This window comes from Chiloscyllium plagiosum, chromosome 15 (assembly GCF_004010195.1).
Source record: "Chiloscyllium plagiosum isolate BGI_BamShark_2017 chromosome 15, ASM401019v2, whole genome shotgun sequence".
NCBI classification, from domain to species: Eukaryota; Metazoa; Chordata; class Chondrichthyes; order Orectolobiformes; family Hemiscylliidae; genus Chiloscyllium; species Chiloscyllium plagiosum.
In genome coordinates, this window is record NC_057724.1 from 8,632,652 (window position 1) to 8,658,185 (window position 25,534).

Sequence of the window (25,534 nt, forward strand, 5' to 3'; positions counted from 1 at the left end):
CACCTCTGCCCTTGAACCCCACCCCCCAACCGCAACAAGGATGGAACCCTCCCTCTGTGGTCCTCACATTCCACCCCATGAATCTCTAGATACAGTGCATTGTCCTCCATTATTTTTGCCACCTACATACAGATCCCACCAACAGAGATATATTTTCCTCCCTGCATTCTACAGATACCTTTCCATCTGTGATTTCCTTGTTAGGTCCACAATTTCCACCAACCCACCCCCTGCACCCAACACCTGCCCTTGCCACTGCACGAGGTGCAAAACCTGCACCCACACCTCCACCTCCCCTTTGTCCAAGGCTATAAAGGATAATTTCAAATCCGGTAGAGATTTTACTGCACTCCCTCAAACCTCATTTACTTCATCCATTACTCTCGATGTGGTCTCCTTTACATCGGGGAGACCGAGACCCAATGCACGGAATGGTTCGGGGAACATTTCTGGTTCACATGCATTGAACAATCCCACCTCCCTGTGGCCAAACACTTCAACTCCCCTTCCCACTCCCCCGAGGAAATGCAAATCCTAGACCCCCTCCACCACCAAATCAAAGCCACCTGCCAACCGGAGGAAGCACACATCATCTTCCGCCTTGGGACCCTCCACCAACGTAGCATCAACATTAACTTCACCAGTTTCCAAATCTCCCCACCCTGGCCCACCATCCCAGATCCCACCTTCCAGTTTGGCATTGCCCTCTTGTCCTGTTCTACCTGTCCATCTTCTGTACCACCATACTCCCCCCCAGCCCAAAAATTTCTCAGTCCCCTCCCTTATCCATATTCATCATGAAGGGCTTTTAACTGACACATTGACTCTCCTGCTCCTGGGATGCTGTGCTTTTCCCAGCACCACACTTTTCAACTCTAACCAAGCTCCTAAACAATTGAAGCAAGACTTCACTATTCCTTTATTCAAATTCTCTTGCTATACAAGCTGACATTCCATGAGGCTTCCTAACAGCTTGCTGTCCATACACGTTAGTCATCAGTGACTTAATGAAAAGGTTACCAAGGTCCATTTGTGCAACTACACTTTGCAACCCCTAACAAATTAAGAAATGCACTGCACTAAATTATCTGTTCAATTATTTCTCTCCCATTCCTGATTCTCCAAAAGTCTTCTCTGTTTTAAAATGCCACTCTCAACAGCATATAAGATTTTTTTGCCTTAATTGAGATTGATTGGTTATGTATTTCTAATTATTTATATTGTAAACATATATCAGCACATCATTGAAGGCTGGTGAAATGAACAATTTTGCAAATGTTGACAAATTAAGCAATAATAAATTAAGTGGATTTTAAGTCACTAACCAGTTTACCGCAACATTAATTGTACCTTTTCAATTCTATCCACTGTCCAGGTTTCAGTTTGGTCTTCATTGCCTACCCAGAGGCCCTTGCACAGTTGCCGTGGGCACCATTATGGTCTGTTTTATTTTTCTTCATGCTGTTCACTCTGGGAGTTGACACAGAGTTTGGAGGTTTAGGTAAAAATGGCATTGCATCATTTAAATAACTGATTTCTTTTGAAAGAATTATGACCGAATTGAGCAAAAAACTGCTGTCGGTGATGTCAGTGGATAAATGCCTAATATTTCTTTGTAGCAATTGTTTCATCGTTGTCTGAAAGAAGAATCAATCTTTGTCTTAATGATTAGCAACTGCTTTGAAGTAAAATTCGGGGGAAAGAAAATCACATGACATCTGAACAATTTCATAATGCAATCTGTTTGATATCTATTATGGTGGTTTCAATCTTGATGTTCATGTTCCATCTCTTTTCTTTGCCCTCATGCCTAGAATTTATCCCTTCACATTTAATTGAGACAAATACTGCTGTTGAAGAGATGAGGACTTTTATTTACCTGCCTCACAGTGAACAGGATGGTCAGCAAACTCACTTACTAATGTTGAAACTCACTCATGTTGAAACACCCTACGTGATATCTGAGAATAATGATGGTGCAGTTATCCTCTGCATTAGAGCACCAGGATTGGGGAAAAAAATACATGACTCAGGGCTAGAGAAATGGATGCAGAAACCTTTTACTCCAAACTCCCAGGGCTTTGGTGTGTCCAGTGATGTTTTGTCCTGTCATTGTGCAAGTTATTAATTAATCACTTCATTTGACATTTTCTTCATCAGAAACAGTTATGACAGCCCTGCAGGACCAGTTCCCTACATTGCTGTGATCAAAGCGCCTTCTTCTGACAGCTGGAGTTTGTTCATTATTTTATCTGCTTGGCCTTCTATGTGTGACACAGGTAGGTTGTATTTCAGTGATTTAAGCTGCTATCACATGTACTCAGTAACTCTTAAAAGTTGATCAAATTCATGGGATGAAGTAATACAGGAAGAGCTTGTGCTCTGGGTCCTTTCCTTTTGCAGCTGTTTAATGTTGTGCAGTGATCTTGTCATATTGACATGTTGCTGTGATTCTGAGTTCGCTCTCAGACATTCTAATCTCACACTAGGACTGGGAAACAGGACCACAATTCTGTTTATTATGTTATAAGATTTCTCAGCAGACACATTTGTTATCACTGAATGGAATATCCTTTCTCCATGTGGTGACTGCTATTGGTATAGTTGAGTTATCCTTCCAATGTCTGGTGGTTGGAAAATTAGAAAATTAGTCAGTGACTTAGTGAAAATTGTCACCATTGATGGGAAATAAATGTTGCAAACTTCAACCAAGGTTACAATGCAATCTTATAAGGGTAGAGAGGTTCTTTCTGTTGACATGGTGGGTGACTATGACATATTCTCACTGACATCTCAGTGTTCCGATCAATACACAGTGAGCTATACAGATGCCTTTTTTCACTCTATGCCCAAATGCCCCGGTATAATGTGGCAATATAGCTTGGTAAAGAGCTTCAGCTACAAGCATCTGGCACCTCTTGTGTCACATCAAGCCTGACATCAATAATAACTTCCCAAAATGCCATCAGTTATCTGTTTTTATTGAAGCGGTTGCAGTTCTGTTGTCCAATACTTATTGTATTCATATTGACTATATTTTCTCATGTAATGTTTTGTCAATTTAGCAAAACCGTCACAGTCTCATTTGGCTTTGGTACACCTCTCATTGTGTCTGAAGAAACTATTTTCCTGCCTGGTTTGTAGAGGATCTCAAAGTTAAATTGCTGAACTTTGAGATACTGAGAGAGATCATTGTTTTCATGGGATTTAAGAAAATACCCCCCAATGTTCTCAGGCAGTTAAATCTGGAGACAGAGGGTTAAGAAAGGGTGATCATTCTAAATCTAGAAAGCATTTGACCTATGTGAAATCACATTTAGAACACTGCAAGTAAATTCTGATCTCTCATTTTCAAAAATCACATTTAGTTACCAATGTAGAAGAAAGAACAACAATGTAATAGATGCCCAGACATAAATGAATGAGTGAATATTGAGCATCAAGTTAGAATTGTGTTGGAACATTTCTGACAATGAGTCATGCCAGACTCGGAACAGTAACTCAGTTTCTCTCTGCACAGATGCTGCCAGACCTGGAAAGTTTCTCCAGTATTTTCTGTGGTTGTTTCAGATTTCCATCATCTGCAGGATTTTGCTTTAATTAGAATTATGTTTTTCGTAAATACCCAAAGGTCTTCATATTTATAATCTCTTTAAAGTCTGAATTTGAAAGTAAGAGTACTTAATAATTTTCCTGTGTAACATTTTTCAATTTTCCATATAATTTTAGGCTGGGATTTACTTGTTAAATTTTGTCGATCATTACGCTACGGACTGGATTCTCCTTATAACAGCTCTCCTACAACTCATCGGTCTCAGCTGGATTAATGGTCAGCGAATCTTGGAAAATACTGAAACAAAATCAATTAAATTTGTGGACTTTGTGGACTTAAAAGTTTCTTTAATAAAATCAGACCAAATGAATTGGCTGCTGGATGTGTAGATAGCTCTTTATATCAGAAAGTGATGGGAATTCAAGTGCTCTTCTTTGTTAAATGCGGTTTGCACGACATTGATTAGACCACTTTTGGAATACTGTGTTCAGTTTTGGTCTCCCTACTATGGGAAGGATATTGTGAAACTTGAAATGTTTCAGAAAAGATTTACAAGTATGTTCCCAGAGTTGGAGGGTTTAGCTTTTGGGAAAGGTTGAATAGGCTGGGGCTATTTTCCAAAGAGCATCTGAGGCTCAGGGGTAACGTTATAGAAGTTTATAAAACAATGAAGGGCATGGATATGGTGTTTAGCCATGGTCTTTACCCCGGGGTAGCGGAGTCCAAAACTTGAAGGCATAAGTTTAAGCTGAGAGGGGAAATATTTAAAAAGGACCTAAAGAGCAACTTTTTCTTGCAGAGGGTGGTGCATGTGTGGAATGAGCTGTTCAAGGATGTGGTGGAGGCTGGTACAATTACATCATTTTAAAAGTTAAAAATCACACAACACCAGGTTATAGTCCAACAGACCTGATATTGTCTGATTTTTAACTTTGTCCACCCTAGTCTAACACCGGCACTTTAATATCATAACATTTTAAAAGACATCTGGCTGGTATATAGATAGGAAGTGTTGAGAAGGATATGTGCAAACTGCTGGCAAATAGGACTAGATTAATTTAGGATAGCTCGTCACCATGGACGAGTTGGACCGAAGGGTCTATTTCCATGCTGTACAGCTCTATAATTGGGGTGAGCTATGGATTACTCCCATAAGTACTTTCCTTTCTTTGGTTATTTCTCACCTACACCCATATGGAATCTACATTATCCAATAGATTTTTTATCACACCTGATACTGACAAAGCTACTCCAACATTCTTTCCTTCCATCTGAAAAGCCACATTTCTCTGATCTTTGATCTCCTTACAACCATGTTTCCATAATGGTTATAAAGTCTTACCTCTTTGTGCCATTAACTCATTTAGATTGTTCCGAATAGCATGTACATTTAAGTAAAGAGCCATGAACTTTCCTTTACACCATCTGCACCTCCCCATCTTTTGACTTCATTTCCTGCTGATTGTATGTTCTTAGACAGTCTTGTCCCTTATTGTTTACTCTGAGTATCATTATCCAAGGGGTTGCCTTATAAAGCCACATAATCGTTTTCCTTGGTCAGCTTATTGTTCTCTCTCCTGGACCCTCACCACCTCCACTCAGAGTAAAGCCCCAAAGAATCCTCCACAGCCCTTGTTGCTCAATTTGCCAGGGCACTGATTCAAGTATGGGTCAACTGAGGCCTGTCCACCCCAATGGAACAGTTTCCTTCTATCACAGTACTATCCTAGTGTCCCATGAACTGAACCCTATACCTCCCACACCTCCTACACATTTAACTCCATTGTTTTATTTATCCTGTGTCAGTTTGCCAGTGATACAGAGAGTAGTCGTGAAGGTTTAGTGTCCCATGAACTGAACCCTATACCTCCCACACCAATCTGAGCCACACATTTAACTCCATTGTTTTATTTATCCTGTGTCAGTTTGCCAGTGATACAGAGAGTAGTCTTGAGGTTATTCATATTTCCTCTCCCAACTTGAATAGTTTCCTCTACCATGATCATGACCTGTCAACGTCTCTAAGGACTTGTAAAATATGAAACTGAAATATTTGTAACAAGTCCTAAATACAGAAACATGTGAGCAACAACAGAAATAGACCATTCGGCCCCTCAAGCCTGCTCCACCATCAATACGGCCATGATTGATCTGTTTGTGTTTCAAATTCCACGTTACCTTCTTCGCCCAAGAAGAACTCATTCCAGGAAAAACTCATGTTTCCGATTTGTGCTGGGATGGACAATGGGAGAGAAAGATCAATCAGTTGGTGACAGGGATCAATTTTCTTATCCTGTTTGAAATGCTGAGCGATCCCTTCTCTGGTTTAACCTGTTCATCTGTGCCATCCTGTACAAGATGAGCTTCAACAGTAAACAAGCTGCCCTGAAGACAGGACAGAGCGAGTGATGGTGTCTCTCTGCTTCCTTGTTGTGTATAGGGATAAACAGATTCATCAAGGACATTGAGATGATGATTGGGGAAAGGATTTGACTCCTGGCTCTGGTGGAGAATCTGTTGGATTCTGATCTCTTCATGTTTGCTGGTGGTAAGGAGCTGTTACACATTATTATGATTTAAACTGAAAATAATCAATCTCTCATTCTGATCTAGTTTTGTACCTTTTCATTCAGGCAGTTTTAATCTGGTCCTTAGCAACACTCACCCCTCCAACATTTGGACCTGTTGAATACCCTGTCTGGTCAGGAGCACTGGGCTGGTGTTTGGCCATCTTCTGTATTATGTGGATCCCCATTGTGGCCATGGTGAGAGTTGTCCAAGCTGAGGGCCCCACCTTGTGGCAGGTGAGGGACAGCTTTGAAATCTTTTAACAGTTAAGCACCAGAGAACACAAATTAGGCTTTAGAGTTCCAATAGGTTCAACACACAGCATATCCTTTCAAAGTCAAGATATCCACTTGTTCTGCTTCCACTCATGCTCAGTTTAGTTCACTGTGAATACCATCTTGGTTAGGGATTGAAGCTGGAGTAATGGGTGTGCACTGGGATTTGTGTGTGTGAAGACTTCACTGAGGTGTATTTCACAATGTTAAAGAGAAAAGACACACCATTGATCCTGGATCATGTAAGGATCAGGTAAGGATAACTGCAAAGTGTGACAGTGAGAAACAGAACGTATAACCCTAAGAATGCACAGCAGTTAGGGTCAGAGTGAGGAAAAATAGTAAAATTACAAAGGCTCTTTGCCTGAAAGTAACAAGAGTTCATAACAAACCAGATGAATTGTGTTGATTAAACAACTAAAACAAGGTGGGTTGGTTAGTTCAGTTAGTTCGATGGTGAGCTGGTGACAATTCTTGTACCAGCTGAGGTTACCATGAAGAACTCTCCTCCAGGAACTCTCCCCTTGTCTGAGGCACGGTGTAAACAACCTCAGCGTAAACCACCACCAGTCACCTCACTCTCTAATGAGAGAGCAGCCCTATGGTCTGATAGGACTATGAAGACTCCAGTGTTAGAAAAAAAAGCAAAATTTATAACATTTACATGATTAAAACAAAGGTTTTAATTAAGAGGGCTAAAAGAGGTCTTGGGATACTTTTAGCAAGTAACTTTAAGGACAATCCCAAGGTCTTTTATTCAGAAAAAGGAGCAAAAGGGTAACTAGAGAAAGGGTTGGCCCACCAAAGGACAAAGGAGGGAAGTTATGTGTAGAGTTAGAGAAAGTGGGTGAGATTCTTAATGAGTACTCTGTGTCAGTATTGATTGAGGAGAGGGACATTGCGGACCTTTGAGGTTAGGGGTAGATGTTAATTACTCTAGGTCCAGTCAGCATAAGGAGGGAGGAAGTGTTGGATATTCTAAAAGGTGTTAAGGCGGACAAGTCCCCAAATCTGGATAAGATCTATCCCAGGTTACTGAGGAAAGCGAGACAAAAAATAGCTGGGGCATTAACTGATATCTTTGCAGCATACTTGAACATGGTGAGTTCCTGGAAAACTGCAGCATTGCTAATGTTGTCCGCTTGTTTAAGAAGGGTAGCAGGGATAATCCAGGTAATTATAGACCGGTGAGCCTGACGTCAGTGGTAGGGAAACTGTTGGAGAAGATAGTGATATGATCTATTCCCATTTGGAAGAAAATGGACATATCCAATAGGCAGCGTGGTTTTGTGCAGGGAAGGTCGTGTCCTACCAACTTAATAGAATTCTTTGAGGAAGTGACAAAGTTGATTGATGAGGGAAATGCTGTGGATGTCACATAGATAGACTTCAGTAAGGCGTTTGATAGAGTTCCCAATGGTAAGCTGATGGAGAAAGTGAAGTTGTATGGGGCCCAGGGTGTACTAGCTAGATGGATAGAGAACTGGCTGGGCAACAGGAGACAGAAAGTAGTAGTGGAATGTAATTTCTCGAAATAGCAAATTGTGACCAGTGGTGTTCCACAGGGATCCATGCTGGGACCACTGTTGTTTGTGATATATATAAATGATCTGGAGGAAGGTATAGGTAGTCTGATTAGCAAGTTTGCAGATGACACTAAGATTAATGGAGTAGTAGATAGTGAAGGGGACTGTCAGAGAATGCAGTAGAATAAAGATAAATTGGAGAGTAGGGTGGAGAAATGACAGGTGGAGTTCAATCCGGGCAAATGCAAAGTGATGCATTTTGGAAGATCCAATTTGAGAGCAAACTATATGGTAAATGGAAAAGCCCTGGGGAAAATTGATGTACGGAGAGATCTGGGTGTACAGGTCCATCAAACTCTGAAGGTGGCAATGCAGGTCGATAGAGTGGTCAAGAAGGCATAAGGCTTGCTTTCCTTCATCAGATGGGGTATTGAGTACATGAGTTGGCAGGTCATGTTACAGTTGTATAGGACTTTGGTTCGGCCACATTTGGAATACTGGGTACAGTTCTGGTCGTCTCATTATTAAAATGATGTGGATGCTTTGGAGAGGCTGCATCAGAGGTTCACCAGGATGTTGCCTGGTATGGAGGGTGCTAGCTATGAAGAGAGGTTGAGTAGAATAGGATTATTTTCATTAGATAGATGCAGATTGAGGGGAGACCTGATTGAGGTCTACAAAATCATTAGAGGTATTGACAGGTTGGATAACAAGAAGCTTTTTCTCGGAGTGCGGACACAGTTACTAGGGGTCATGAGTTCAAGCTGAGGGGGAAAAGCTTAAGGGAGATATGTATGGAAAGGTCTTTATGCAGAGGGTGGTGGGTGTGTGGAACGCGTTGCCAGTGGAGGTGGTAGAGGCGGGCATAATAGCATCACTTAAGATGTATCGAGACAGATACATGAATGGATAGGAAGCAGAGTGATACAGATCCTTAGAAAATAGGCAACCGGTTTAGATAGAGGATCTTGATCAGCGCAGGCTTGAAGGGCTGAAGGGCCTGTTCCTGTGCTTAATTTTCTTTGTTCTTTGTTTTAACATAGTTGCACAAATATGAAGATGCCAGCTTGCAAATAATTACAATATCTTGCAAACTGCAGGTATTCTTAATTTAGCAAACATAAAATGAAAGGTCCACTTTGTTCTGTATTTTGTATCACAGTTCATGGATCATAGTTTGTCAGGTTGTGTGCATTAAATTCTCAAGTAATTCACGTACTATTTAAGTATCTTACAGAGTCAGAGTTTGGACTGTCTCAAAATCTATCTCTCAGATTCAGAATTATGTCTTCTGCATTGCAGATTTTTGCTTTTGTCTGACTGTGACAAGAGGAAGCTGCAATCTGAAATGGGATTCAATAGTTTTCTAGTAAATCTAGATAAAACATTTCCTGGTTTTAGTACAGGTTTTTCAAGATCAATCTCAATATTCTGCTGCTTGCCCTGATTGGGGTCCCTACTTGGAACAACACAAAGGGGAAAGATACAGGAAGAAGCCTGACTCTACAGAAGACCCAAACTGTGTGCACCTTCTGAGAAGTGACAGCTCAAAGGAAAATTCCTGTTCAATTGGTAAGCAATGGTCCTGAAATTCCACAGTCATTCTGGAATACAATCAGTGTCACTTCATTGAGTGCTCTCTTGGTCAGTCAGCACCTCAGCCAAGATCCAGGTATAAGGTTTGCTGAAGTTTTCTGTGCCCACTGTAAACATGGGCATCAATTTGGGGCAGGGTGAGGCTGATGGGAATTACTGAGCATTCAAGTTCCTGCATCATGAGTGTTCAGTCATGTTTCTCCATGAGTCCTGGTGATAATACACAGGATTCCAGTCTCTGTACATTGTGGACAGGAGCTCCTGCTCTCACAGTTCTCACTTACAGTCTGTACTGCCTGGGTGCCCAGCCAATAACCACTAGTTTGGTGCAGATGGATCTGATCCAAATGAATACTTGTCATAGAAGGTGCGGAAAGAGTTAAAGCTGAGGAATGTGTTAAGAACTGCCATATTGAAGATGTCACCCTGATTTGGGTGGAAGGATAGGATCTTGATTAATAAAACCTACTATTGATGGCCTCTTTAACAATGTCTACCATGGTGGGGGAGGGGGTTGCAGTTGAGGTGGTGAGGTGAAGTTTGCTGATGTTTCCCATGCCCTCTGTAAACATGGGCATCCATTTGGGGCAGGATGGGGCTGGTGAGAATGACTGAGCATTCAGTCATGTTCCTCCCTGAGTCCTGTTGATAAAACACAAGATTCCAATCTCTGTACTTTGTGGATAGAGTTCTTTGAAGAAGTAACAAGCAGGTTAGATCAAGGAAAGCCAATGGATGTTTATACATTAATGATCTAGATGAAGGAACTGAGGTCATTCTGGCTAAATTTGCAGATGATACAAAGATAGGTAGAGGGATGGGTAGCATTGAGGAGGCAAGGAGGCTGCAGAAGGATATGGACAGTTTGGGAGAGTGGGCACAGAAGTGGCAGATGGAGTACAATGTGGGAAAGTATGAGGTCATACGCTTTGGTTGGAAGAATAGTGGCATGGACTATTTTCTAAATGAGGAGAAAGTTTAGAAGTCTGAAGCACAAAAGAGACTTGGGAGTTCTAGTCCAAGATTCTCTCAAGTTAAACTTGCAGGTTGAGTCAGTAATTAGGCAGGCAAATGCAATGGTGGCATTTATTTTGAGAGGACTTGAATATATAAGTACAGGGATGTACTTTTGAGGCTGTATAAGGTTCTAGTCAGACCACGTTTGGAGTATTTGGGTGTCACATCTCAGGAAGCATGTAATGGTCCTGGAATATGTTCAGAAGAGGTTCCCGAGAATAGTCTGAGGAATGAAAAGCTTAACATATGAAGAACATTTGAGGACGCTGGGTCTATACTCAGTGGAATTTAGAGGAATGAGGGGGAATCTAATTGAAACTTACAGAATACTGAGTGGGCTGGACAGAGTAGATGTTGGGAAGATGTTTCCATTGGTAGGAGAGACTTGGACCCGAGAGCACAACCTTCGAGTAAAGTGAAGACCTTTTAGAACAGATATAAGTAGAAACTACGTCAACCAGAGAGTGGTAAATCCATGGAATTCACTGCCACAGAAGGCTGTGGAGTCCAGGCTATTGAGTATATTTGAGACTGAGACAGATAGGTTCTTGAGTATCAAGGGGATCAAGGATTATGGGGAGAAAGTAGGAGAATGGGGTTGAGAAACTTATCAGCCATGATTGAATGGCAAAGCAGACTCAATGGGCTGAAGGACCTAATTTCTGCTCCAATGTCTTATGGTCTTACAGTTCCCACTTACAGTCTGCACTGCCTGGGTTCCCAGCCAATAACCACTGGTTTGGTGCAGACGGATTTGATCCAAATGAATACTTGGATTCAGTGGAAGGTGTACCTAGTTGTTAATTCAACACCTCAGTTAGGACAAGGGCTTCTTCTCGTTGGATGACCAAGTGGGTTTCCTCAACCCCACTCAACAAAGTGAGCCATTTAAATCCTTGCCAGGAAAGATATGGCGGATGTGACCCATCAATGGCCTGCCTTGATAGACTGATAGAATGAGTAATCTGTGACGTGGTGAGTTCTGGTAAGCTTTGAAGGTATCTCATACACAATTTCAAGACGATTAACTCATGGCAATGTTTGGCAAGACAGAATCAATAGATTGAGATTCATCTGTTAGAACACATTAAAATGAATGGGATTATCTTTAAACCCATATGCAGCAAAAAATGGGAAGTATTATATTTTGCCACAAAGAAGTGGGACCCATTCATTAATTTGCAAACAAGGTGGGAATAGTCTACTTTGACGATATAAACATGAGAAAACCCTACTGGATAGCAATACACAGTAACAGCATTGTTATGCTGCAAAAAAGAAATCCTTTAAGGTCAGGAGAATAAAACAACATTGAGGTACTGCATAATTAAGTGAAAAGAAAATAAATTATCAAATTAGGAAGCCAAGGCAGCAGTATTTCTGGAAATTATAATTTCAGAAATGGGTAAATAATAATACACAAAATTGGACACCTTGGAGAAAACAGTTCTTAAGGTACAGAATTGCCTCCAAACTAGACTCCAAATTGGAGGCTGAACAAGCAAACACACTTTTATATTCAATGATTCAACTTGCCAAGTCATAAAAGTTCCATTAGAAAACATTGCAGAAGTTGTGCAAGTATTTCACAATTACAGGGAAGACAATGGCCTAGTGGTATTATAGCTGGACTGTTCTGTTAATGTAAAGACCCAGGTAATGTTCTGGAGAGCCAGGTTTGAATCATGTCATGGTAGATGGTGGAACTTGATTTCAATTAAGATCTGGAACTAGGAGTCTAACAATGACCATAAAACCATTCGGGTTGTCAGAAAAACCAATCTGGTTCACAAGTGTCCTTTCGGGAAGCAGACTGCCATCCTTACCTGGTGTGTGACTCCAGAACAACAGTAATGTGGTTGACACTGAACTGACCTCTGGGTAATTAAAGATGGGCAATAAATACTGGCCTGGCCAGCGATGCTCACCTCCCACGAATGAATATATTTTTTTTAAAAACCTCAAATTTAAATTTTGTAAAATGCAATATTTATCAGATGCATCCAACATTCAGAGAAAAATATGGGAAATTTATTTCTTAATCTATCCAGGTTAGTGGAAAAATGTGCCTATGAAGTCTTGAAAGCACCCTTCATTAGCGATAGAATTGTCATTGGAATTACTCATAAGACTCTAGAAATAGAACCAATCTGACTCAATATTGGGAGACAGACAGACTTTAACTTCACAACTTCAGTGCATTCTTTGAGCTGAGGTGGTACCTATTATTAGAAAAGCTGAAGCTATCTTGAGAATGTAACTTAAAAGGAGTTCTGAGATTCACATATTAAAGAACCGAAACTAGTATATCCCATTCTAAAAGATGAAAGACTTCATCTAAATTTGTTTAGTATATCATTACATCTCCATGACACAATAATCATTTTGTAAGAAATTCTGTGTCTTATGGTCCTGTTCCACAGCCACCTGATGAAGAGGCAGTGCTTTGAAAACTAGTCCTTCTAAATAAACCCTGTTGGACTATAACCTGGTGTTGTGTGATTTTTAACGTTGATAAGACTTTGTCAGCTTTATTGTGGTCCAAAGAAAATTTTCTTTTAGAGAAAGCCATTTAGATGTTGAAAGAAGCAAAAATCTGGAAGCAAAGCAGATCCAACCTAAGACAGGAAGGTCAACCTTACCACAAGAGGTCAGCAGATTCTCTTCAGTTCCTTTGTTACAAGAACCCTAAAGAAACATTCAAGTAACCGGTGGAGAGAGTTGGCCAAACAGCAGATACTATGATTCAATGTCAATACTGTAGAGCAAGCAAATCTCAGGCAAACTGTACTCAGCCATTTATAGAGAATCCTGAATCTTGTTGAGAGCTTCATTATTTCTTTATGTGCCATTCTTAGTTTGGAGTTGTAAGCTGAGAACTAAAGGTGACTTTTGGACAGTGAGTAGCAGTTTGTGTGTTTTTTAAAGAGAATGAACAAACTAGTTTTTATTCATGAGGCTTGGAAATTAATTATTGTTCTAAGAAATGTATAGGTATTTCAATTCTGGAGAGGAGGCTTTGTGTTCAGTCAGATGGCAGATATTTGGATATTAATTGGTGCCAAATAGTGTAAACAACGGAATGATGTAGAGAAACAGAAAGAGAAAGCAAAATTTGAATTGGTTTTTCAGCTCTGTTTTCGTCAGAACATTATGGTTTTCCAAGCAACAGGACAGAGGTTTGATTGTTCCCTGGTTATTCCTTCCATAACCAATGTATTGAAAGTTCAGTGAATAGAATTTCCGCTCTAAGAATTAAACAAATAATCCTTGAAGCCTATTGGAAGCTATTTGCATGAACTGGTGTCTTTTGAAACCAAGCAACTTATAATACCATATGTGTGATGTCACAAATCAGCAAGTTTGTGTGAGTGAACTGGCAAGTTATATCTCTCTTATGTTTCTTTCAATTTATCCCTTTAATTGTGTCAGTTTGTTTGTGTGGGGGCTAGAACAAAGAAGATTGGGTTAAATTCATAGACATCAATTAGATTACTTGTTGTTTAACATTGCTGTGTTAAAGATATTGTAATAAACCAATTATTAATTTTGTTATTTAAGCTATAAACTTGGCGTTTGGATTGATTCTTCACAAATTCTGATAATGGTTATATAAAAGGTCACGTTAGGAACCATTGGGGAACATTAGTAACCATTTGAGAGTGTCTGTTTATTTTAATTTTACTGTGTTGTGAATACAGGGATAGGCAGGCTGATTTGATTTGGCTGTCTGTCTCCATGCCATAACAACCTGCAAAAAGTTACACACAGACACACTTTGGAATCTGGGGCTGTAGATCACAATAGTACAGGTTCCAATTTTCTCTCACTGATTACAAATCTCTCCTATTGTTACAATCTGCCATTGGGCTGTACTGGATGGTTTCAGAAGATGATAACCAATTTGTTTGTCTTTGGTATGATGCATGTTCTGTAGCCGTGGTGTCCTGGAGTAAGAATCGGAGGCAGTGTAGCTACGCAGTCTGCGGCAAAGCCTCCTCTTCTGAATTGATTAAAGCACAGGAAACATAATGTGTAACACTGCACTACGCCTGGTATAAAATTATCATTTAAATGGAAATAAATCATTCTTGTTATAAGTGCCACTTGAAAAGTAAATTCAAAAGTAATAGTTCAACAGAATTTGATCAGGTTCGATGTGATTATTAATTTACTTTAAGTCTGAGAGTTTGTGGAATGTTAAACCAATTAATAATCTTGAGTGAATGGTGTCTTGATTGGAGCACCAACATCTCGCATAGGACAATAAGTATGTCAATTCATAGTGTTGATAGCTAGGATTTATGGCATGACTGATGTTTTCTAATCTTGTTATCTGTAACTTATTTAACTTCAGCAATTCCAACTTGTTGTTTAATAAATTCATTTTGATTCAGATGAAACATTAACCAACCATAGCAAAAGCAAAACTATGGAAATTGGAAAAAAAGTTTATTTAAAATATTTTATGTGTAACAACTTTAAGGCAACAACTGTTAGCAATTTCATGCAAGTGATCAGTCCTAGAAGTGCATTCCCATCTTTTGCTTTACGTGAAAAAAGTCTTTCTCACACAAGAATTATGGACTAGGCCAGACCACTCAAAACATTCTTGAGCAGGCAAGCCAGGCCATAACTTTGCAATTTGTTTCAGTAAATGTGTATTGAAAATTACCCAGACTAAGCTAGCTAGGTTGACTACCAGGTTTTAAAACAGACAGAAATTTATTCATAAAATTACATAATGAGATACAAAGAGCAGAATAAAGAACCCCTACAGAACTCAGTCTATCCAAACTAGACTTAATAATGTTGCTTCAAATATACTCAATAGTCCTAATAAGCAAATCCCCTTTAAAAAACAGTCAAAAAATGGAACAGATGCTTACAGGTTGAAGTTAGAAGGGCAGAAAGAGAGAGAGTTTAGCAAACTGTTTCCACACTGCTGAACTTCTAACTAGTTCTGGACTGAACGGCTCAGGCAAGCTGACCACTCCCTTTTCATCATACAGGTCACTCCTAAAACATGACCACTTTGGCCTGAAATCTCACCTGTTTACATATAAACAAAATATCCTCTCAAAATCCTTTAAACTCTGTACCAAACCAGTCTCCTTGGAGCCAGGAGCTGTTTATGACCTGTCTAAGAAAAACCAAGGACACAGTATCCTTGAGAAAAAGAGCAGTTTTTAGAAAAAAAGGGACCGGCTTTGTGACCCCTCCCCCTTAAGAAAAATGAACTGTCAATATGAAAAGATGGCTTCATTTTTAAAACCCTTCAAAAACAAACTGGTTAGTAGTCTAAACACACTTATATACTAACTATAAACTTGCAAACATGCAGAACCACATGCAAATTCAGGCCGTGTCACACCCACCACCGAATGCCGTTATATCTCATTTGAACCTCGATAATGCATTGGCAGTCACGCCTTCATGACCTGCCACACGCGCAATTATCAAATTGAATGGCTGCAACAACAAGCTGTATCTAAACAGTCTGGCATTTTTGTCCTTAAATTTTTCCACAAATGTCAATGAGTTACAATCAGTGTATGCGATTGTCTCAGATGCATTGCTGGTAATACAAACACTAACATGTTGGAATGCCAACACCAAGCTTAAAGTCTCTTTCTGCACCATTGACCATTTCTGTTGATGAACGTTCAACTTCCTAGAAAAATACCTGATTTTTTTTCTATTCCCCCATCATTCTCCTGCAGGAGCACCGCACCGACATCCACGTCACTAGCATTGATAGCCACCTTGAAAAGGCTTCGTGTAATCCACTGTGGCTAATACTAGGACAGTGGTTAACACAGTCTTTAGGCTGCCAAATGCCTTTTGACAGTCTGCTGTCCACTGAAACTTCTTGCCCTTTTTTAACAATTCGGTGAGTGGAACAGCCACACTGCTCAAGTTTGGCACAAACATTCGGTAAATTCCACTCAATCCCAGGAACCATAGTACTGCTTTTTTCATTGACAGTGTGGGAAATTCCCCAATTACTTCTGTTTTCACATCCCATGGGGCCATTTGCCCATGTCCAATAACATGGCCCAGGAAGGTGGCACGGTGGCACAGTGGTTAGCACTGCTGCCTCACAGCGCCAGAGACTCGGGTTCAATTCCCGCCTCAGGCGACTGACTGTGTGGAGTTTGCACATTCTCCCCGTGTCTGCGTGGGTTTCCTTCGGGTGCTCCGGTTTCCTCCCACAGTCCAAAGATGTGCAAGTCAGGTGAATTGGCTATGCTAAATTGCCCGTAGTGTTAGGTAAGGGGTAAATGTAGAGGTATGGGTGGGTTACGCTTCGGCGGGTCGGTGTGGACTTGTTGGGCCGAAGGGCCTGTTTCCACACTGTAATGTAATCTAATCTAAGGTGACTTGGTCTTTGGTCAAATTCACCTTTAGTTAAGTTTACCACCAAGCATGCCTTCCAAAGTCCCTGGAACAAGTCCGATAAATGCTGTAAATGTTCCTTCCATGAGTGACTAAAAATCACCATGTCATCAATATAAACAACACAACTGGGTCACCCAGCAATGACCTTCTTCGTCAATCTCTGAGATGTGGCTGGAGCTTTTTTCATACTAAATGGCATGACTTTGAACTGATATAGTCCATTTGGTGTTACAAACACCAAAATTGCTTTTGCTCTGTCTGACAGGGGTACTTGTCAGTAGCCTCTGAACAATCCAGCTGAGAAATGTAAGTTGCTTGTCCCACTTTTTTAACACAGTCCTTCAACCTGGGAATTGGATATGCATCAGTCTTTGTAACACGGTGACTTTGCAATAATCCACACATAACCATTGCGTACCAACTGGCTTTGACACCATGACTATGGATGAACTCCAGGAACTGTAAATCACTTTGATTATACCATGTGCTCTATCTCCTTATGAAACTGTGCCGATTTTAGAGGGTTATGCCTATAACGATATTGCTTAATCGGAACAGCATCTCCTATATCTACATCATGCAATTAGGTTAGTACTTCCCAGTTTATTTCTGCATATCTCCCTGTGTGATAGTAACAACTCTTTCAGGTCATTTCGATTTTCTTGTGGAAGGTAACTCAATAATTTATCCCAATTTTTGACAACTTCTTCATTGTCCAATTTGATTTGAGGAATGTCCAATTCAGAAGCCTCTGAACTAGGTTCTTCCTTCTGTGCGGTAATCATTAACACCTTCTCCTCTTGCTTTCCTTCCTTATCAAAATATTTTTTGAACATAGTCACATGACACACTCTGTGAAATTTCTTCTTGTTCACCTCACTCAATTTCCTCTCGATTTGACAAAGGTCCACTATACCTTGCTTTTAAAGGCTCACCTGTTACTGGAAGTAACATCAATACCTTATCCCCAATTACAAATTGCAAATTTGTGTTTTCTTATCCACTTCCTGTTTCATTGCATATTGTGATATGCTGAGGCACAATGGCTCAGTGGTTAGCACAGCTGCCTCACACTACCAAAGACCAAGGTTCGATTCCAGCCTCAGGTGACTGTCTGTGTGGAGTTTGCACATTCTCCCTGTGTCTGCATGGGTTTCCTTCCACAGTCTAAAGATGTGCAGGTTAGGTGATATGGCTATTGCCCATAGTGTTAAGTGCATTAGTCAGATGGGTCTTGGTGGGTTATTCTTCGGATGGTAAGTGTGGACTTGTTGGGCCAAATGACCTATTTCCATACTGGAGGGAAGCTAATCTAACCTAAATGCTATGTGGCCAACTCTGCAGCTCTGTTTAATCATTTTTTAAAATTTGACATATAGTCCAAATGGGTGGTCTCTGAATTCCAACTTATTAATTTCTCTTTAATCAATGTTAATGGTCCTCTTACTTCATGTCCAAAAATTAATTCAAATGATCAATTCATTCAGTGTGTCTCTGATTACAAAAAGTACAAGCAGAACTCCGTTATTCCAATCATCTGGATAATCCTGACCATAAGCCCTCAACATGGTCTTTCATATTTGATGCCATCTCTCTAGCGCTCCCTGCGATTCTGGATGGTACGCAGTAGATTTGAATTGCTTTATTCCCAAGTTATCCAAAACCTCCTTGAATAGTTTGGATGTGAAGTTTGGTCATTGATCTGACTGGATATCTATTGGTAGTCCATATATAGTAAAACATTTAAGTGATTCTTCTACAACCCTTTTTGCTGTGATATTGCATAATGGGATTGCCTCTGGGAATCTATTCAACACATGCATTATTGTTAATAAGTACTTATACCTGCTTTTTGTTTGAGGTAGGGGTCCTACGCAATTAATCAAGACTCTTGTGAAAGGTTCGTCAAATGCTGGAATAGGTATTAAAAGTGCAGATTTTATTACTGCCTGTGGTTTTCCGATCAGCTGACATAAACGACACATCTGGCAAAGTTCAACTACATCATTGTGTAATCCAGGCCAGTAAAAATGTCTTTGTATTTTAGCCACTGTTTTCCTCTCCCCAAGTGGGAGCAAATGTGCCCCTTGCTTTCTATACCCTACTGGCAAAGCAATTTGATGAATCTCTGCCTATTTCTCATCTGCTTAAATGTGCGTTGGTGTCTATTTCCTCATTAAGACATTATTTGTTAAGTGATAACACATAAGAATGCATTCACTCTCCTTCTCTGTAAATGCCTTTTGATATAACTGTTTTAAATTCTCATCTAAATTTAAATTCTCATCAGTGGGCAGCACGGTGGCACAGTGGTTAGCACTGCTGCCTCACAGCGCCGGAGATCTGGGTTCATTTCCTGCCTCAGGCGACTGACTGTGTGGAGTTTGCACGTTCTCCCCGCGTCTGCGTGGGTTTCCTCCGGGTGCTCCGGTTTCCTCCCACAGTCCAAAGATGTGCAAGTCAGGTGAATTGGCCATGCTAAATTGCCCATAGTGTTAGGTAAGGGGTAAATGTAGGGGTATGGGTGGGTTGCGCTTCGGCGGGTCGGTGTGGACTTGTTGGGCCGAAGGGCCTGTTTCCACACTGTAATGTAATCTAATCATGTAATTGTTCTGCTATAACTCAATAAGTGTAATAGAGCTAACAATACTTGGATGTTTACCTAGTTGCTCCTGCTCTGTCCCACTTACGTAATCAAAACAAATCTTGGATGACGATATCTCAGCTTTATCTGTGCCTTTTGATCTCTACTGCTTCAGCTTGTGCCTCTCTGATTTTGTGATCACACAATCTGGGAAAATTCCGTTGCCTGTGTCTCTACTGGCTTTTCAACTAAAGTAGGCAGCGCGCCTACCGGTGAATCAGCTATATCATTTGCAAGGACAAATTTTATTCCTGGAACTGAGAGTATGCCCAGTATTCCTACCACAAATTCTTCACTCTTCTCTGGAGTCTCTGAGACAAAGCTTTTCACTGTGCCTCAGTACACATGACAATAAATTCAATTCCATTCAATTCTGTAGCCTCACTTTACATAATTGAGTGTTTTTTGTCTCACTATGAATTCCTATTACCAGGACCTTTTCTGGCAATAGTCCCTCAGGAGTACACATCTCCTCATCCTTCAGCATTACAGACCGAGAGGATCCTGTGTCCCTTATTATTGTCACCTCTTTACCTGCTTCTCCTGGCCTATGTGAATAAATGTTGCCCTTGCTTGTATATTTTTTAAGCAGATCTGGTACTTCCTGTTTAACTAACCTCTGATCATCTTGTACACTCTGAGGCAGTTGTCTAACTTCCCTTGTGCTTTTTGTTACTAGTCCAACAAAACTCCCAGCTTGTCTGATTTTCCTACATCTGGCTTTCTCCCAGCCTGCAAGCACTGTGATTTTGTGTGGCCCACTTTATTACAATGAAAACACCATAGCTTTTTAACTTCTTTGTCCCCCTCAAGGGTTTGTTTTTTTTTACCCTGTGGTAAGTTATCTTCACTGAGATCTACCTTTCCCTTTCCACGTGAGGATTTCTCTTTGCCCTAATTTCTATCACTCATGGACTGAAATTGTTTCTGGAACCCAAACTGTATGTTATGGACCAGCTCATAATCATCAGCCACTTTGGCTGCTAACCTTACTGTTTTAACTCTCTGCTTTTCCACTACTTCAAGCAGTGAATTTTTGAATTCCTCCAAAATAATTACCTCTCTAAGGGCATCATAGGTTTGCTCAATTCTTAAAGCTCTTATCTAACTATTGAAATTACCCTGGTTGATCCTTTCAAACTCAATGTAGGTTTGACCTGGGTCCCTCCTTAGATTCCTGAAACATTGTCTATAAGCTTGTGGTCCAAGCTCATGTGCACTTAAAATGTTTTTTTTCACCTTCTCATATTCCTCAGATACGTCCTCTGATAGTAATGCGAATACCTCACTAGCCCTACCTACAAGTTTTGTCTGGATCAACAAAACCCACATTACCACTGGCCACTGTATTTGTTTAGCCACCTTTTCAAATGAGATGAAAAAGGCTTCCATATCCTTCTTATTAAATCTAGGCAATGCTTGAACATACTTAAACAGTTTCTCACTAGGCTTCTGACTACCAGGGGCTTGCTCCTCCTCACTCTCTTCCTCATTAAGCTTACCTTCGGCCTTTATCTCCAGCCTTTTAAGCTGACTTTCCTTTTTAAGTGTCAGTTTCTGAAGTTCAAACATGTTCTCTTTTACTTTCTTCTGCTGCTCTCTCTTTTTCCCTCTCTTCTGATTTTAATCATCACTCAAATTGTTTCATTTCTGCTGCCCTTTCCTTATCTCTCACCTCTAACTCAAGCTGCTTCATTTGCAATTGAATTCTTGCAATTTTGATAGATTGTGATGGTTTCACCTGCAAATTTAAATGCTGAGCTACTGCTGTAATTATCTCTCCTTTCCTCGCGGAAGCAGGCAGGTCCAATTCCAGCTCGTTTGCTAATTCCTGGAGCTTGGTCTTATTCACCTTTTACAAAACTTCCAAAGTCACCACATCCACTTCCAGAAAACTTTTGGTGACCAAAAGAGCTATTACTATCGCAAGCTTTATCTACCCAGCCAAACCAACACCCAAAATAAAGACACTAGCACCTACCTCTCACTGTTTAAAATCCCACAAAAAGCTCCAAATCTGTTTTGCCCACTCAAAACATTCTTGAGCAGGCAACTCAGACCATAACTTTGCAATTTGTTTCAGTAGGTGTACAGTGAAAATTACCCGGAGTAAGCTAGCTAGATTGACGACTAGGTTTTAAAACAGACAGAAATTTATTCACAAAATTACACAATGAAACACAAAGAACAGAATACAGATCCCCAACAAAACTCAGTCTATCCGAACTAGACTTAATTATGCTCTTCCAAATATGCACGACATTCCCAATAAGCAAACCCCCTTAAAAAAATAATTTTAACAATGGGACAGATGCTTACAGGTTGAAGTTAGAAGAGCAGAAAGAGAGAGAGAGTTTAGTAAGCTGTTTACACACAGCTCACTGCTGAACATCCAACTAATTCTGGATTGAACTGCTCAGCTAGAGCGCTGACCACTCCCCTTTCGTTATGCAAGTCACTTCTAAAACATGATCTGAAGTCTCATCTGTTTACATATAAACAAAAATTCCTCTCAAAATCCTTTAATCTCGCTACCAAACCAGTCTCCTCTCCTCCTACAAGCCCTCAAAAAAAAAACAAGGACACTGTATCCTTGAGAAAATGAACAACTTTTAGAAAAAAAAGGACCAGCTTTGTGAGATAAGTAGTGAATGTTGGAAAAGTACCCGTGTGGTGACATTTGGAGGAGGCAGGTTCAATTGAAGTGTTCAACTGAAATTAGACCATCATCTGAAAAGGCAGAATTTTCAGGGCTATGGGCAGAAGCAGAAGAATGGTACTAAGTGAATTACTTATTCAGAAAGTCAGCACAGACATGGTGAGCTGAAGGCCCTCTTTCTGCGCATGAACAGTTCTGTGATTCTGTGAATTGGTGTTAAGGAATCCCACCTTAGGAGTCTTCAGCTAGCAAGGGAGCATGTCTGAAAACAAGATTGACCCCTGGTACGAGGGGATTATCTTACGAACAAAGGATAAACAGGTTGGCACTCTACTCACTGGAGTTCAGAAGAATGAGAAGTGATCTCATTAAAGTACATAAGATTCATAAAAGGTTTGACAGGGTAAATGCTGAGAATCTAAGTGCATAATCTCGGAATTAAGGGGCATTAATTTAAGTCTCAAATGAGGAGAAATTTCTTCTCTCAGAAGATTGAGAGTCTTTGGAACTCCTTGCCACAGAGAGCTGTGGGGCATAGCCCCTTCTGTGTATTTAAGGCCAACTTAGACTCTTGATCAGTCATACTATCAAGGATTATGAGAACAATGTAGGAACATGGATATGAGAACTCTCAGATCTTAATGAATGATGGAGCAGGCTCGAGGGGCTGAGAAACCTCTTCCTGTTCGTATTCTTTATGGTTTTATAAATATCCACTTTTTTGTCCTTTCATGAACACCATGGTATTGCTTACTGTTAGCCTCTTGATTGGTTCTACTGTTCTTGGTCTAACTAGTCTCCAATTACTTCTTTTATCAAGAATACCTCAGTTCAAAAGTACAATTCATGAAAGGAATAACTTCCTTTATTCACAAACTATCATCAGATTGTGAAAATAAGACTTATTCCTGAGCAAGGCTATGATATCCGCAACATATTAAAAGTTAGAGTAATTTCATTCAACAGTTTCTACTGGTGGCACATTTTCCAATAACATTTAAGCTTGCACAACATTAATTAGTAAATAAACATCCAGTATTCCATATGCTTAACACCGACTCACTAGTTATAACTTAATCAAGATTAATTTCTTACCAATCATCAATACGATGTCTGATTTAAATAGAAAATGAACCCACAAAGAATTAACAAAGAAAATTGATAGAGAATTATATGGTCATGAAAAAGCACAAGTTGGAGTTAAAATAGCTTCTTTGGCCTTGTGGTGAATACAACATTTCGTGATTGATTTATTTGGAAGTACAGTAGCGCCTCAACATACAAACGACCCCGTTCACGAACAAATCTGTTTACGAACAGGATTGTATATAAAAGTTTGCTTCAATGTACGTACGAAATTCAGGGTGCGAACACAAAAGGCCTGTGTGCGACCACCTGGTTTCATTGTTCTGCTTTGCTATGCGCTTGTTGAACGCAAAAGCTCTCAGGTCCCGCGTGATCTCATTCAGTTCGTCTTTGGCACGTGCGCTGTGAACAGCGTTCATTGCTACGTCAAAGCATTCTTACGCTATCCGAACAATGGGAAAAATTAATTCAGTTTGCGAACTTTTCGGTTCGCGAACCGGGTCCCGGAACGGATTAAGTTCGTAAGTCGAGGCGCTACTGTACATGTTGACTATCCAGACAGACATACAGAAGCTGGAGTTCATGTTCCAATTTGCTCACACTATGTAACTAATGGGTAGGAACCCAGACTGCCTACTGTTAATGTGAGTCATAACAAGAGTTCCTGCCGTTCACAATAGACAGTGACTTTTTTAATAGGTGAATCCACACCTCCAGTTTTATAACCTAATTCAGAAATCCAAACTGAACAAACGATGGTGGGGTAAAATGATCAAGGCTCACACCTCAGTATTCTATTAACAATTTCTTGCACTGTCCAAATAACATTAAAACTTATGGAACCTACTCACTTCAATTTTGAGCAATATCCACAATTACATTTCCATGAATTTCTCATCCATACTCATCTTAGCTGTCACTCAGAATACATTTCCTCGATTAGACCTGCATGCAGTCCTTGCAAATACCTGTCCTGTCCCTAAACTCTTTTTATTGTACAAAATGACACCATGACAATGACGGATGCAAACCCCTTCTCCCTTGGACTGCAACATCTAAAAATGTGTGTCAATTTCATGTTGGTAGTTTACAAATAATCCATGAGCATAGAAAGTTGTTTTGATGGAGAATAGTTTAGACTCATCAGCATTTTCAAATGAGTGAATGAGATTCACCCTCTGAGGCAGATTTAGAATGAGCATCTCCGTGCGACTTAGATAGAAACGTTGGTGTAATGGAACCAGAGCCATTGGCTTACAGGTACATTTTCCAACTTGGCCACAGGAACTCAGTAGTCAAGATTATCACTAAAATTTGGACACCATTTAGCATTGAGTGGTCTTATATCATCAGCTATTTCTTAATCACATTTTATTGATATAACTTCATTGTGTATGGGTCTCCAAATACATTAATTTCAAATCCCGGTTAACTTTTTTGAAGTTAAATACATTCCTGATGAAGAAACTATCTATTGTTAGTATCCTAAGTAATAGTACCAGTGCTCAGACCAGAGCATGACTGAAGGTTTATGGTGTGGAAATTTTGATGCTCCGCAATTCTATTGTACTACTAATCTACTCATGGCTGTACCAACTAAATAGTTGGTGATACTGGAGAACAGATATTGAAGTTACAGTGGATGGATTTTCAGGACAAACAGTCCAAACAGAAATATTCCCTTAAATTTTCAGATCTGAGGAGAGGTCAGAAGGTGCAGACTGTTCAGGACTTTTGGAGAGTCAGGATCCATTCTGTATCTTTCCCCCTTCTGTGTTGTTCCAACTATGGACCCCAATCAGGAGCTGATGTGCAAGCAACAGAAATTTTCTATGAAAGGAAATGTACAATTTTAGAATTTTCTGCTGAATTTTTCCCATCATTTGCTTACAATTAGGAAAGAAAACCTGATCCTGTACAGGTTATCCTATAGTTTGTTCCAACCAATGGCAATTCATATTATACTAAAACAAACCCGTTTGTTTATCACAGAAATTGTACACCCATTGTTGTGGTTCTGTTCGCCGAGCTGGAATTTTTGTTGCAAACGTTTCGTCCCCTGGCTAGGCGACATCATCAGTGCTTGGGAGCCTCCTGCGAAGCGCTTCTTTGATGTTTCCTCCGGTGTTCATTAACGGCACACAAACCAACAGCCATGCTCAGACAACAACTCACCAGAACGAAGGAACCGATACCCAACATGAGCAA

At 40.2% G+C, this 25,534-nt stretch overlaps 1 protein-coding gene and 1 long non-coding RNA gene across 3 annotated transcripts in view; one reads left to right on the forward strand and one right to left on the reverse strand.

Annotated features, from left to right (window-relative positions):
- The window catches only part of LOC122557539 (sodium- and chloride-dependent neutral and basic amino acid transporter B(0+)-like), a 321,849-nt gene that overhangs the window by 90,985 nt on the left and 205,330 nt on the right, over positions 1-25,534 (reverse strand). The window lies entirely within an intron of this gene.
- The window catches only part of LOC122557095, a 32,566-nt gene continuing 7,885 nt past the window's right edge, over positions 854-25,534 (forward strand). Inside the window, exons 1-5 of one of the 2 annotated variants that reach the window (XR_006313741.1) lie at positions 854-1,501; positions 2,161-2,279; positions 3,730-3,829; positions 5,994-6,101; positions 6,187-6,357. This is a non-coding gene — a long non-coding RNA (uncharacterized LOC122557095). The remainder of the gene's footprint in view (positions 1,502-2,160; positions 2,280-3,729; positions 3,830-5,993; positions 6,102-6,186; positions 6,358-25,534) is intronic. The other variant, XR_006313742.1, reaches the window with a different exon arrangement.